Below are 15,383 nucleotides of genomic sequence, written 5' to 3'. Positions count from 1 at the left end.
ACCTAAATGGGTGGGGACACACCTCTACCTAATCCAATTTGACAGTCACTCTTGATCAAATCACATCTCCAGGGAGATGATCTAATTACAGTTTCAAACATACAATACTGAATAGGAATTAGAAGCAATAGCTGCCTTTACAAAATGGGATTTTGATTAAAACATGGCTTTTCTAGGGTACACACATATTTCAAATAAGCACATCCTCTTTAGATGGGGCATGTTTTTCACTTTGCCACCATTTCCACCCCTTTTACTGCTTATACAGGTTTCCTTCACTCATTCACTTGCTGTGATAGGTTGAATTATATACCCCAAAGAGAGACATATATATTTTTAAAATTTTATTTGAATATAACTTCAAATGTACAGGAAAGCTGTAAAGATAAAAGCCTCTAAGTGAGGCCTAAATTTTTTTCCCATGAGTAAGTATATACTTTTTGTGATTTTTAACTTGGCCACTTAGAGGCCTTTTTACAATTAACTTATGCCTTTTGTGTATTACATATATTTTTATTATTACAACTTATACCTTTTTTTTTTTTTTTTTTTTTTTTTTTTTTTTTTTTTTTTTTAAAGGAAAGACAGAGAGAAGGAAGGAAGGATAGAAGGAAGGAAGGAAGGAAGAAAGGGAAACATTTTTAAACATTTTCTTGTTTTATTGTATTCTGTTTCTCCGTTTTTGTTACATGGGCTGGGGCCGGGAATCGAACCGAGGTCCTCCGGCATAGCAGGCAAGCACTTTGCCTGCTGAGCCACCGCGGCCCGCCCACAACTTATACCTTTTTTATTACAAACCTCAATGAGGTTCTAGATTGCTGAGTTCTTTAAAAGGTGAAGTGTTAATAGGCTTATGATTGATACCTTTAAAACAATGCTATTGATAAGTTAGACACAGTTTTTCCACTATATTAATAAATTTTAAAAGGTGGACATCTTGATGTTTAAGAGTGGAAATTTATAAGAATAAGATAATTTGCATTTTATCAGGTAGCAAATTTATGGCCATTTTCTGCCTCTCCACTTCTTTTCCACCATGGTTTAGCTACTAGACCTTCTTTAGGGACTAATATTATAGCTTCCCCATTGAACTTCCTACCTCTAGCTTTCTGTCATCAGTCTATTTTTCATGCTATGGCTACAGCGCTACTTCTAACCCCAAAAATCTGATTAAGGTAACTCATTCTGGGATTCTGTGCTGCCACATCTTCAAGAGCTATAACTGCAATTCCTTAACATACCCTACAAGATATGGTTCATGATGCCCTTTCACCCTTACCTACTAGTAAATAAGAGATCATCAAATAAATTTTCTGTGTTCCTCTTAAAATTCTTTAATTCACTAGTTCACTAACTCTCCATCAGTGCCCCACTTCAAAATAAATATTGAAGGGCATTTTGAGTTATTTTCATGACATAATCCCTAGCTTAAATTTTATGTTTATTAAACAACAGAGATTTTTTTGTATGGAGATATGTTTCAAACATCTTATTTAAGTATCCATGGCTGTGTTTTAAAATTACCTAATCATGTATTGTTTATGAACATTTCACTGGATTCTTCACTTTTATTTATGTTCAAGCAAAATAATAAGAATAAGGATGGTTCTAGTTGCTTATAAGCTCATTTTTCTGAGGACTTATAACATTGCATATACATTAAATACCTTGGAGAACACAAGATTCAAATGACTTTTGAAATTGTAAGCTACTATGCTGGTTTGAAGCTGTTATGTACCCCAGAAAAGGCTATGTTCTTTTAATGCATTCTTGTGAGGGCAGACCTATTGTGGGTGGGATCTTTTGATTAAGTTGTTTCAATTGAGATGTGACCCATCCAATTCAAGGTGGGTCTTAATCCTTTACTGGAATCTTCTATGAGGATACGAGAGAGATGTTTGGGGAGAGCTCAAAAATGCTAACAGAGAATGCACAGATGCTCAGAGAGAATGCTACTGAAACCAAGAACTAAAAGCAATGAATTCTGGGTATGAAAGATCAGCAGATGCCAGTCATGTGCCTTCCCATGTGACAGAAGTACCCCAGATGCCATCAGCCTTTCTTCAGAGAAGGTATCATCATGTTGATGCCTTAATTGAAACATTTTCATGGCCTTAGAACTGTAAATTTGTAATCTAATAAATTCTGATTGTAAAAGCCAACCCATTTCTGGTATATTGCATTCTGGCAACTTCAGCAAACCGAAATACTTAACAAAAATTTTTATGTGCTAAATCTTCGTCAGGAAGTATAGGCTCAGATCTGTTTCTGTAACTGATTATGAGGTCTTAACTGATATTAATGACTTTCTTTCTCTACGATCCCTTCTACATTTGCATGTCTTTAGCCAGGAGATCAGTTGGTCAGGTTTCTTGCTTGATGTCTTTTTGTACAGGCTGGCTAACTTAGTCTTCCTTAATCTTAATCATCAAGGAAATTTGTATAAGAAAAGCTGTGGGGAAATGAGACAAAATAAAGTTTCAGTGGCTGAGAGATTTCAGACACAGCTGAGAGGTTATCCTGGAAGTTATTCTTATGCATTATATATATAAACCTTTTTAGTTTATGGTGCATTGGAGTGGCTGGACAGAAGTACTTGAAACTGTTGAACTGTATTCCAGTAGACTTGATTTTTGAAGATGATAGTTTATATAGTTTTTAAATGTGACTTTGTGATTGTGAAAACCTTGTGTCTAATGCTCATTTTATCCAGGGTATGGACAGATGAGTAAAAAAAATAAGGGAAAATAAGTTATGGGGGTGGTGATGATGGAAGGGAGTAAAAGAAAATTGGGTAGATTGAAATACTAGTGATCAATAAGAGGGATGGGCAAGAGGTATGGGGTGTATGAATTTTTCTTTTTTCTTTTTATTTTCTTTTTCTGGAGTGATGCAGGTGTTCTAAAAATGCTCCTGGTGATGAATACACAACTACATGATGATATTGTGAGCCACTGATTGTATACTGTGGATGGACTACATGTGTGTGAAGATTTCTCAGTAAAAATAAAAAAAAAATAGCTGTTGGCTTTCACCTATAAAATCCCTGATTCAAATTGTATAGTAGTAATCCTGTTTCTCAGAGGTCATAACTGAAATTGCTCCATAAAGCAAGACACATAAAGTAGATTGAGGAGAGAGTATTGTAACTAGGAAGGGACATGCCTTTGAATCATAGCTTTTTCTGAAAAGAGAATATTTCTGGAGGAACTTCTCCTTCCTCAAAAAACATCAAGGGTCTTAGATGTCATTTTCCTATTGTGGATTGCTATAGGCTTCATATACCATTCATATATATCACTGACACTGCAAACACTACTAGATTGGCTTGGACATTAAGGTCAAGCAGCAGAAGCATTTTCATTACAGCTTGGACCAGCTGCAGGTCCTTTTTTTGTTCCACAAGAGATCCATAATAAATGAACTTGAGTATGTGACCCAAAAGTGTTATATTATGTCTGTAAAACCCCAAAAGTCTTCTAGGCTTTGTGCCTTCCAGATGGTAGGGAAAGAGGGGCCAAGATACAGCTAATCATCCGTTACTTTGCATGAAATAATCTAATATGACATAGCTCACTGGGTCCTTAGGAAGTGGTAGGGCTTAAATTTTGCAGGATTTAGTTCTCAGGTATTGACTAAGATATCTGAAATACCTTCTTTTCCCCCTGTTTTTCTTAAAAAAATTGTTTTGTTTTTTAGGTTCTATTAGTATGCCTATCAGCATTCTCAATGTAATGAGCCAGTGAGATGTTAAGTGGGATGGTGAAGTGGTCTATGCGATAATATGAGTAATATGTGTATTGCTTTCCTACTTCCATTTTCATTTTGACTTTAACCAGAACTTAGTGGTCATTATTCAGGCTTGATATTCTCTTTGTGAGGTTGCTATGTATTATATTAATCTATACACTGGGCATAGTAGTATTAGAAGGAGTCCTTGAGTTTAGCTTACTCTTTCTGGTTCTTATCTTGTTTTATCTTATAGTATGCTGGTGAAAGCAGAGTTATTATTATTCTATTTTGGTATTCAATGCTAATTCAGATGCATTAGTCAGAAGGACTGTGCATTCCTCGTATTAGTAATTACATATCATTTGCAGGTCATATATTGATTTGTTCCAGTAAGATCACATCTGAAGTTGAAGTCACAACCTAGTTTAGCTTATGGTTATTTGCTCCTATTCTTCCACACCCATATATCTACATATGCTAAACTGGATAATTAATGGATCTAAATCACAAGACTTACATCCTTTTAAGTTTTTATGATGGCACAAGTCCCTACAGTTCCCCAAGTAATGTTGTATTGTCATTTTGTTTACTCAATTATAGGCAAGAGGAGTGGCAGTGGGTTCTATATGGCCTTTCCTATCACAATAGCCTTTACTACATGGAAGTTAATGTGGAGGTTTGGCCACTTGCTGAAAATATAATTCAAGCCTTAAATTTAGGAACTAGAGTCCGAGTGAAGCCTGCGAGTCGAGCGGTTGTGTGGTTGCGTCTGGGAGACCGGTAGCGCTTGCAGCATGGCTGACCAACTGACTGAAGAGCAGATTGCAGAAGCTTTTTCACTATTTGACAAGGATGGTGATGGAACTATAACAACAAAGGAATTGGGAACTGTGATGAGGTCTCTTGGGCAGAATCCCACAGAAGCAGAGTTATAGGACATGATTAATGAAGTAGATGCTGATGGTAATGGTACAATTGACTTTCTTGAATTTCTGACAATGATGGCAAGGAAAATGAAAGACACAGACAGTGAAGAAGAAATTAGAGAGGCATTCCGTGTGTTTGATAAAGATGGTAATGGCTATATTAGTGCAGCAGAGCTTTGCCATGTGATGACAAACCTTGGAGAGAAGTTAACAGATGAAGAGGTTGATGAGATGATCAGGGAAGCAGATATTGATGGTGATGGTCAAGTAAACTATGAAGAGTTTGTACAAATGATGACAGCAAAGTGAAGACATTGTACAGAACGTGTTAAATTTCTTGTACAAAATTGTTTGCCTTTTCTTTGTAACTTATCTGTAAAAGGTTTTTCCCTACTGTCAAAAGAATATGCATGTATAGTAATTAGGATTTCATTCCTCCATGTTTTCTTCCAGTATCTTACTGTCATTGTCCTAAACCTTATTTTAGAAAATTGATCAAGTAACATGTTGCATGTGGCTTACTCTGGATATATCTAAGCCCTTCTGCACATCTAAACTTACATGGAGTTGGTCAAATGAGGGAACATCTGGGTTATGCCTTTTTTTAAAATAGTTTTCTTTAGGAACTGTTAGCATGTTGTTGTTGAAGTGTGGAGTTGTAACTCTGCGTGGACTATGGACAGTCAACAATATGTACTTAAAGTTGCACTATTGCAAAATGGGTGTATTATCCAGGTACTCATATACTATTTTTTTGTACTGCTGGTCCTGTACCAGAAACATTTTCTTTTATTGTTACTTGCTTTTTAAACTTTGTTTAGCCACTTAAAGAAAATCTGCTTATGGCACAATTTGCCTCAAATCCATTCCAAGTTGTATATTTGTTTTCCAATAAAAAAAATTACAATTTACCCAAAAAAAAAAAAATTTAGGAACTAGAAAAATAACCAGTGAATGGGATTAGGGTATTCCTAGAACTACTATGAGGCACGTTCAGGTTAGAATACCATTTATCATTTGGACTATATAGCCTCCACTCTGACCATGCTATGCAGTGACCTTCTAAAACCCTAGGCATTAGTGCTAGGTTAGAGCCTATATCTATAATTCTCAAAAGAATTTGAAATATTTTCCTTTTTTACCAAGATATAGTTGCACAGATAAATGGCCACAAATCCCTTTGGGAAAGATTGAGTTATATTAAATGAATTTGGGATCATCTCTCAGTGATATCCAGCCCTCCCTCTATTCAAGGGGCTCTGGATGTTTGAAGTGACTCAGGGCTTGGAATTGTGTGAGAGGCAATGAAATAAACATCATAACTTTGTCGTGCTGCTGTGCTCTAGACCTGAGTTCTGTTTTACAAGTCAATATGACCTTGGTGATTCCTTATTGATTTCATTCCTGAAATTTCATATTTTAACCATCATAGAGAACTTTTAAAGAATGTCTTCATGTTCTCTGTGATCTGATTACCACATCTGTGCTACTGCCTATTATGTTGATTATGCCACCTGGTTTCAGCCACTTTGGGCTTCAGTGAAGATTAGAAAACCCATTTCATTTACTGCAAATCCTGAATAGATAACTGGTCTAGAAAGAACGGCCAGTAATTAGCATTTAAAGATTCTGATGTTTTCTCACCAATGTCTTTTTACAGCAAGGGTGAAGGGAGAGCCATTTGGGTTCTAATGTATTAAGAATGAAGGGGTGAATGGGTGAGATGCACAGCCTGTTGAGCATTCCAATTTTCAAAAGAGTTGAATTCCTTCCTCTGCATTGCACCAAGACATATCTGATTTCTCTGTGTTATTTGGCATGCGCAATATTATTAGACAAGCTGATAAAATGCATAAATAGGTACATTGAATACAGTACCTTAGGTGCTTGCATTCGTGCTAATTCAACTCTCCCTAAATTATATTTGGATTAAGACCAATCCAAAATTGTCCAGATCTTTCATAAACCATTCCTATAAATATTTGTTTAGATTTAAAAAAATGAACATCAGTTAATGGAGTTCTTTACTTCCTTTCTCCTCTGTCTTTGTGTTTATTACCCATCCCATGTTGAGTTCTTATCCTGAGTACTGGAAGCAAAAATGAGAGAAGGGGCATGAATCGATTTATGTATTTCTCTTCTTAGACTGAGAGTAAGCGTAGCCCTCAGACAAAGAAGACTCTGTGGTGTTTCTTAGAGATTTGTGATTTTTGAAGTTTCCCTTTTCTTCCGATTTTTCTTAGATAGCAAGGTTAAAATTGTCAGTCTTTTACTTCTTCCTGATCAGTGCTCTAATGTGGACATAAGTGTTCTGTTGAGATGGTGTGAACTCACTTGGGGCAACTTAGAAACCCACAGGGTTCATTTTTTTTGTTTCATTTTCCACAATCTCAGTCAGTGAGAGATTTGTCAGCAGGTTATCTGAGGCCCTGAGTTATATCACGTTCCTTTAGGGAAAGGTTTTTGGATTGGAACATTTCATAAACTTCCTTGAAGTTATTCAGAGCCACTATTTTCCTTAACACTCTAAAAAGTCTGTATGCCCTGTATTTTTGTTAAAGGAGCAGCTATTTGTTCTGGCAGAGTTTCACCATCTCTGTGCTCATGGTCTGAAATGGTTGCACTTGATAGCCTAAGTAGTTGTTTCTCCACTTCATAGCAATAGCTGCTAGGTCCCCTTCCTAGTGTGATAAGTGGATTTTTATTTCCATTGGAGCAGTTCACATCAGTAAATAAATCCAAATCCCACATATTTCCCTCAGGATTCTTTTCCCTGAATTTGTACCCTGGTACCATTTTCTCTATTTGTAACATCCTTTAGTTGCAAATACTGGAAACCAATTTTTCTAACTTAGGCAAAAAGCAACTTATCCAAAGAACACCTGTTTGTTCCTAGAATTGAGGAAATCTGGGCTACCAGGGAAGATTAGGGAACCAAGTAACAGAAATTTTTAAACTACTAGGACTTATCTTTTAGTTAAGTCCAACTGCTTTCTGTTTCTATGAATCTTTGCTCCAAGTTCACATTGGCCTTTACTGAGTCATATCTTCACCTATCTTATGGCCATGGCAGGGGAGGAGTGGTAGGGGAATGGTCCAGTGATGAGAAGCCCCTCTAGACACATGTACTTTAGGAGTGGATCACATCTCCAAAGTGAAGTTACCAGGTAGAAAAACAAACAAAAAAGAATAACCACTCTATTGCTTCTTAGGGCTGCTATAGTAAAGTACCACAAATTGAGTGGCTTAAAAAATGGATATTTATTCTTTGACAGTTCTGGAGGTTATTAGGCTGAAATCAAGGTTTTGGCAGGGCTGTGCTCCCTTTGAAATCAGGGTGTTGGCAGGGCCATGCTCCCTCTGAAGTTTCTAGGGAATAATGTTCCTTGTCTCTTCCAGCTTCTCAGGGCCTGAGGTATTCCTTGGCTTCTGGGAACATCACTCCAATTTCTCTCTGCCTCTGTCTTCACATAGCTGTTTTCTCTCACCTGTGTCTCCATCTTTACTTGGCATTCTTCTCTTCTTATAAGTACACCAGTCATACTGTCCCTTTTCTTCTAAGGATACCAGTTATACTGAATTAAAAGCACCTCCCTCCCACTCCAATCTGACCTCATCTTAACTAATTACATCTGTAACAAACCAATTTCTAAATAAGGCCACATTCTGAGGTACTAAGTCTTAGGAGTTCAGCATTTTTGGTGAGGAGCCTCAATTGAATCCCCACTAACAAATGATTCAGCTACTCATAAAGCTTATTTTTAAGAAGGCTACAGTGGTATTTAAAATATGTGGATCATATAGTACATCAACAAGAATTTTCTTGTTGCAAACTGTGGTCAGTTCCTAAATAGAATTGTTGAAATGTGAAGAATGTCCAGAAAAATGGAATCCATGTCTATATAAAAATTACATAATTAATTTATGAAAGAGAATGTGTGGTTCAGCTAGTTTCTTTAAGCTTTAGAGGAGATGAAGCAAGGTGAATGAAATTAGGAACAAAAGTAAATGCTCTTGGGCGAGCTGTGGTGGCTCAGTGGCAGAGTTCTTGCCTGCCATGCTAGAGACCTGGGGGTTCAGTTCCCAGTGCCTTCCTGTGAGAAAAAAAGAAAAAGTAAATGCTCTTGCATTATAGGGAAAGATTTTTGTTAGACATATTTTTTTTGAAAAGAAATTCCTAAGGTTATTAATGGAGAAGAAAGAAGCTTCTCAGCAGGCAGATATTGAAAACAACAATAATCACAACAGGAGCTTCCAAAGGCATATAATTAGCTTATGGAAAAAAATGGTTTATACCAGCGATTCTCAACCCTGCTGGGTATTAGAATCATCTTTTTTAAATTAAAAAAGCCCCATAACTATCCCCAGAAATTTAATTGTAGGACCTAGTAGGACTGCTATATTGTACAATTTCATGGGACTTAATTCAAATTGTAATTACGTGTATTGTGCCTCTTGGAGTTGTGCAGTGTACAGCCAGCACAGCTAGAAATAGTGGCCTTGCATCAGCACTTTTAAAAGCTCTCTGGATTTTTTGTTTTTGAGTGCTCAGCCATTCTTGCCAACTACCCAGTCACTCTTAATCCTACACTCAGCTTTAGAGTACCTTTTTGTGGTTACTTTTCAAAGTTCTCTTTGTGTTAGATGTGATCTCACTTGTTTACAAATGCAGAAAGTAGAATTAGGAGTATTGAATAAAATTATTTGCTTCATCCTGCACCTCTGATGGATGACTTTTTAAGGGCAAGTGTAGAAAGAGGTGGATGTGGAAGCAAGTTAGTAATATTGAAATATACAAATCTGTTATTGGAAAACCTCTAATTTTGATTTATCTTCATTAAAAGCATATGGAGGGGGTAGGCAATGGTGGCTCAGTGGCAGAGTTCTTGCCTGCCATGCCAGACACCCTGGTTTGATTCCCAGTGCCTGTCTTTGTAAAAAAAAAAAGTCAGATAGAGGGCGCTGTGACGGTGGCTCAGTGGCAGAAGTCTCGCCTGCCATGTTGGAGACCTGGTGTGGTAGTTAGATTCAGTTGTCAACTTGGCCAGGTGAAGGCACTTAGTTCTGTTGCTGTGGACATGAGCCAGTGGTATGTGAACCTCATCTGTTGCTGATTACATCTGCAGTCGGCTAGGAGGTGTGCCTGCCACAATGAATGACGTTTGACTTAACTGGCTGGTGCTTAAATGAGAGAGTGCAACATAGCACTGCCTCAGCAGCTCAGCCTACCTCATCTCAGCACTTGCAGCTCAGCCCAGGCCTTTGGAGATGCAGAAAGAATTACCCCAGGGAAAGTTGTTGGAACCCAGAGGCCTGGAGAGAAGGCCAGCAGAGACCACCCTGTGCCATCCCACATAAGAAAGAACCTCAGTGGAAATTTAGCTGCCTTTCCTCTGAAGAACTAACAAAACAAATCTCCTTTTATTAAAAGCCAATCTGTCTCTGGTGTGTTGGATTCCGGCAGCTAGCAAGCTCGAACACCTGGGTTCATTTTCCAGTGCCTACTCATGCAAAAAAAAGCAGAAAACCTCGTATGTGTCCAGCACAATGCATAATAATACAATTATCATCTTGATTTACTTTATTTTCATAGTTTTTAAGGATAGATATGTATATTAATTTAGAAAAGGCAGGGAAATATGAAAAATACATTTTGATCGTTCATAGTCATTTTTTTTTTTTTTTTGGCATGGGCAAACACTGAGATTCGAACCCAGGTCTCTGGCATGGCAGGTGAGAATTCTGCCACTGAGCCACCATTGTACCGCCCTGCAGTCAAATTTTTTAAAGAGAGATTTATGGTTTTTCCATTTTGAGTTTTGAAATGTGTTTTATATATAATGCATTTGAAATAGACGATGAAGTGATACCACCAAGATATTGGGGTGAACCACTCCAGGGTTCCTTCCTACAGGAGAAACTTTAAATAACAGAATCTGGCAGAACCATCTTTCTCAAAACTCTGCAGTGACTGGACGAGAGCTGAATCAAGAAAAAGGCAACTTAGAAATGGGAGGAAAATTTCATGGTGCCCTTTCTGGCCCTTCTCCCTTCACCTCTCTGGTTTGGTATAGGGTCAGCTTGCACTTCCAGTGCTGTTCCAGTCTCAGTTCTGGATAGAGCAGAGGAACTCTTGTGGACATCCTAAGATTCATGCATATCTGTGCCAGTGTATCTGGTGGCAGCCTGAAGGACTGAACCAGGATGCTTGCTGTCTCAGAAGTTATTCTACATGTAAAGGTAGCTGGAATCCTGAGCAGCAGGAATTCTGTAGAACAGTCAAGTCACAGCTGCCTGGGATAAAGTGTTAACAAGGCTGTTTGACATATAGTTGAGCACTCAGGGCTGAGAAGGAAGAATTATTTCCTAGGAGAAAAGTGCCATTCAGATCTATATACATGGAGTAATTCCTGGAGTCACATGTGCATGCCCAGAACAACATGCATGTTTAGAAAAGACCAGGAAGGACTCTTCACTTTTGTTTTGCACTGTCATTTAAACTCATTGTTAGACATTTGCACAGACAAATCGCAAAGACTGGGAAAGTTTCTTTTCTTTTCTGTTTTTTTTTTTTGGTCAGTTCCTGGCTTTTGAGGAAATTTCCAACATAACTCTAGCTGGTCATGAGCTTAAGGAACATATGCCTCAGTGACTAAATTCCAGAGATAACACATTAAAATATCAGAATGTCCAGTGTACAACAAAAGGCATGCAGAGAAGCAAGCATGATGGCCCATTCAAAGGAGCAAGATAAAGCATTGAAAACCATTAAAGAGGATCAGACCTTGGATTTACCAGTCAAAGACTTGAAAAAAATTATCCTAAATATGCTTGCAGAGCTAAAGGAAAATGCAGGCAAAGGATTGAAGGAAAACAATAAATGAGCATGAAGAGATTATCAAAAAAGAGATAGAATAAGTCATCAAAAGGAACCAAACAGAGCTGAAGGCCACAGCAAGAGAAATTAAAACATTTTCTAGAGGGATTCAATAGTTCAAATTAGAGCTAGCAAAATAGAAAATCAGTGAACTTGAAGATAAAACAATCTAAATTATTCATCGGAGAAGCAGAAACAAAAAAGAATGAAGAAAAGTGATCAGAACCTGAGAGATCTGTGAGACACCATCAGGTGTACCAATGCACAAGCAGTGTGGGAGTGGAAAGAGTGAAAGGGGTAGAAAGCATATTCGAAGGAAATTACTGAAACTTTCCAAATGTAATTACGAACATTAATATACCCATCCAAGAAATTCAACAAACTCCTAACCGGGTAAACCCAAATAGGCTTATACCAAGATACTTTACAACCAGACTGTTGAATGTCAAAGAAGTAAATGATGAAATGAGGTCCAATATTTGTTTTTTAAAATTTCCCTTTTCCTGCAAAGAGGAAAGAATTTATCAGTCTAGGAAGAAATTGAATGAGTCCTGAATTGCAATGTTAACACTTATTCTAAAGGTAACATTTTATTTCAAATGTATAAGGTTTTCTTTGTGTGGATTGGGATGTTTGTCTCATTCTTAAACTTCCTGTAAAATGTGCCAGTTGCTGATTTGGATTTTTCCCAAATATTAATTAATTTTTTATCTATTTTTGGTTCTGCCTCTGAATTTATTATGTGCTTACGTTGGATCCTTAATATCTTGTTTTACAGAGGGCTGATTGTAAAAGTGTGGAGAGCTTACAGTTTGTGAGGTATTCAAGCTTCTGTCACAGGGAGTATGTATGAAGATATTGATAGTAATCAAACTCAACAGAAAGTAATCCTGAATACTGTAACACCATTCTATATGTGCTATGTAAGATTGACTTATTTTATAGGCGAACTGAAATGACTTTATTCTTAGTTAGGGAATCTCTGGAAGTCTGATACTGACACCTGGGCAAGATAAGAATGAGATATACTGGTTAGTGATTTACAATGTTCTGTTTAGTGTTTGTAATGGTCCTGGAGACACCGAAGCTTGGCAGTCTACATGGACTGATGTTTCACAACTTGTGTAAAGATTGGTCAGCCTGATTTGGTGATGTTGAACAACAGGGCATCAAAGTTCCCACTTAAATTTTTGCCTAGTCTCTCTAAAGTCTAGATGCATCCTGTACAACTAACTGAATGTCTTGCACCATTCAGTGATTGCTTGTGCTTTTTCTCCTGCCTTACCATGTTATTTACTTTTATTAAAGGCTTATATGAATATACTTTGGGGAGTCTTGTAAGTCTTTTTGATTTTTCTGACCCTGTATAATCCATACACATACTACTTGTAATTTTCTCCTAACTTATTAGGCCATCATGAATGAATACAACAGTTTACACAACAATTTACTTGTCTGTGTTTAAATCCATATTTTAATATTTGTATGCTATTTGTTTTTCATTTTTATTATTGCTAGACTTGTACTTTTGTCTATCAAAAGTATCTTATACTTTTTGAACTATAAGTTGTCTGTTTTTGTGTGAAATAAAGACAAATGAAGTATAATATAAAATACTAATATCTTTCATAGAATAACTGTATATGATTCGCATATTATAACAAATTGGAATAGCATTCATCTAGCATTAAATCAACTTTAACTTGGTTCCTGATTCTAAAACCTCCTTTTCATATTATAATGAAAACAAAGGAGGTAAAATAGTTTTATTGGTAATACTTCATAAAATGAAATCGGCTTTAATCTGCTAACAGAGAATGCTGATGAGTTTGTTACTATTACATTTAAACTTGTATTTCCAGACTTGTGCAGCTGCCTGCATTCTATGCTAAAATGTTATAATTGATCGATTAACTGATTTTTAGTGCTATGCATCAATTTAGTGCTGAGATTTTTTGTATTATCATAGAAATATATCTTAATCTTTCTTTCCTATAGAGTTGTTTCCATTTTTATCTTTAAATTTCATTTTTATTTAATGGAAGGATATCTTTCTCTTTTTATCTAACTTACTTGTATGCTCCAAAATTCTTAGCATCACATTATATTAGCACATTGTATGCTGCTAAAAGAACTTTGTCACCACTAATGAAAAAAGCTATAAATTGGGGGGAAAAAAAAAACTCTTTTGAAATAGGATGCTTAATTTTTCCACTTATCTGAAATATTATTTTGTAAATGTTGCAAGAGAAATTTTTTCTATAGACTGTAAACATTTGCAAATACTGTAATTTTTTGTCTTAAGTATTTATTTTCCTATGAAATTGTATATGGCTTAAATAAATAGGCCAATGTAGCATCTTTGCTTCTGTTTTACTTCTGAGTATATGATAATGTTCTGGGAGATTAGAATCTTTAAACATTGTTTTACCAGTGAATGATATAAGGAAAGGCAAGTGTTCTTATCTTGCAATTCATGGGTGTTCTTCCTTGCTTACTCAATATATATAAAATATTTGGAAAAGTTTGAATTAGCCAAATTAATTTTTTCTAACTTTTTTTATTGTGTGATATAACATATATACAAAGCAAAGAAAGAAAAAAGCAATAGTTTTCAAAACTCTTCAACAAGTAGTTACAGGACAGATCCCAGAGTTTGTCATGGGCTACCATATCATCCTCCCAGATTTTCCCTTCTAGCTGCTCCAGAATATAGGAGGCTAGGAGGAATAAATGTTTTTTTATCATCACAATTGACTTTTCCTTCTTTTTTATGAAAAATAACATATTCAAAAAGCAATAAATTTCAAAGCCCAGTAAAACAATTAGTTGTGGAACAAATTTCAGAATTTGGTATGGATTACAATTCCACAATTTTAGGTTTTTACTTGTGGCTGCTCTAAGATATTGGAGACTAAAAGAAGTATCAATTTAATGATTCAGCAATTATATTCATTTGTTAAACCCTACCTTCTCTGTATAACTCTACCATCATCTTTGATCTTTCTATCCTACTCTTTAGGGGTATTTGGGCTATGGCCATTCTAACTTATTCATATTGGAAGGGGCTGTCAGTAATTTGGGGTAGGGAGATGGAACTAGCTGATATTCTGGAGAGGCTGGGCCCTCTAGATTTCAGGACTTATCTGACCCAGGGACTCATCTGGAGGTTAGGTTTCTGGAAAGTTACCCTAGTGCATAGAACCTTTGTAGAATCTTATATATTGTCCTATATGTTCTTTATGATAGGCTGGAATGATTTTGGTTGGGGTTTGGCAAGCTATGATAGGTAGCAATATCTAACTAAAGCTTGCATAAGAGTGACCTCCAGAGTAACCTCTTGACTCTATTTAAATTCTCTCAGCCACTGATACTTTATTAGTTATACTTCTTTTCCCCCTTTTGGTCAGGATGGAATTGTTGATCCCACAGTGCCAGAGCCAGACTCATCTCTGGGAGTCATTTCCCATACCAACAGAGAGATTTTCACCGCTGGATGTCATGTCCCACATAGCAGGGAGGGCAATGATTTCACTTGCAGAGCTGGTCTTAGATAGAGTGAGGCCACATATGAGTAACATAAGAAGTCCTCCAGAAGTAACTCTTAGGCATACCTATAGGTAGGTTTAACTTCTCAGCTACCTACATGAGCTTCACAAAAGTAAGCCTGAAGATCATGGGTTTGATCATATTGATTTAGATCCCTAAAGTTTGACACAGTATCAGGGCATTCCCTCATGGTAAAGTTTAATAGTTCCATATTATTTCTCATTCCTCAAGGGACTTTGTCAATACTTTTTGATTATCTGCTTAATATATTCCAGGAGGTATCCAGGCATTACATTACG

The 15,383-nt window shown here is 36.5% G+C and overlaps 1 protein-coding gene and 1 pseudogene across 9 annotated transcripts in view; both read left to right on the top strand.

The window, feature by feature from the left end:
- Positions 1-15,383, top strand: part of LOC143691680 (sucrase-isomaltase, intestinal-like) — a 258,152-nt gene that overhangs the window by 11,409 nt on the left and 231,360 nt on the right. The window lies entirely within an intron of this gene.
- On the top strand, positions 4,453-5,569 carry LOC143691678 (calmodulin-1 pseudogene; annotated as a pseudogene).

This window comes from Tamandua tetradactyla, chromosome 7 (assembly GCF_023851605.1).
Source record: "Tamandua tetradactyla isolate mTamTet1 chromosome 7, mTamTet1.pri, whole genome shotgun sequence".
Classification (NCBI taxonomy): Eukaryota; Metazoa; Chordata; class Mammalia; order Pilosa; family Myrmecophagidae; genus Tamandua; species Tamandua tetradactyla.
The sequence above is the reverse complement of the archived record's forward strand: the minus strand, read 5'-3'. Positions and strand labels throughout refer to the sequence as shown.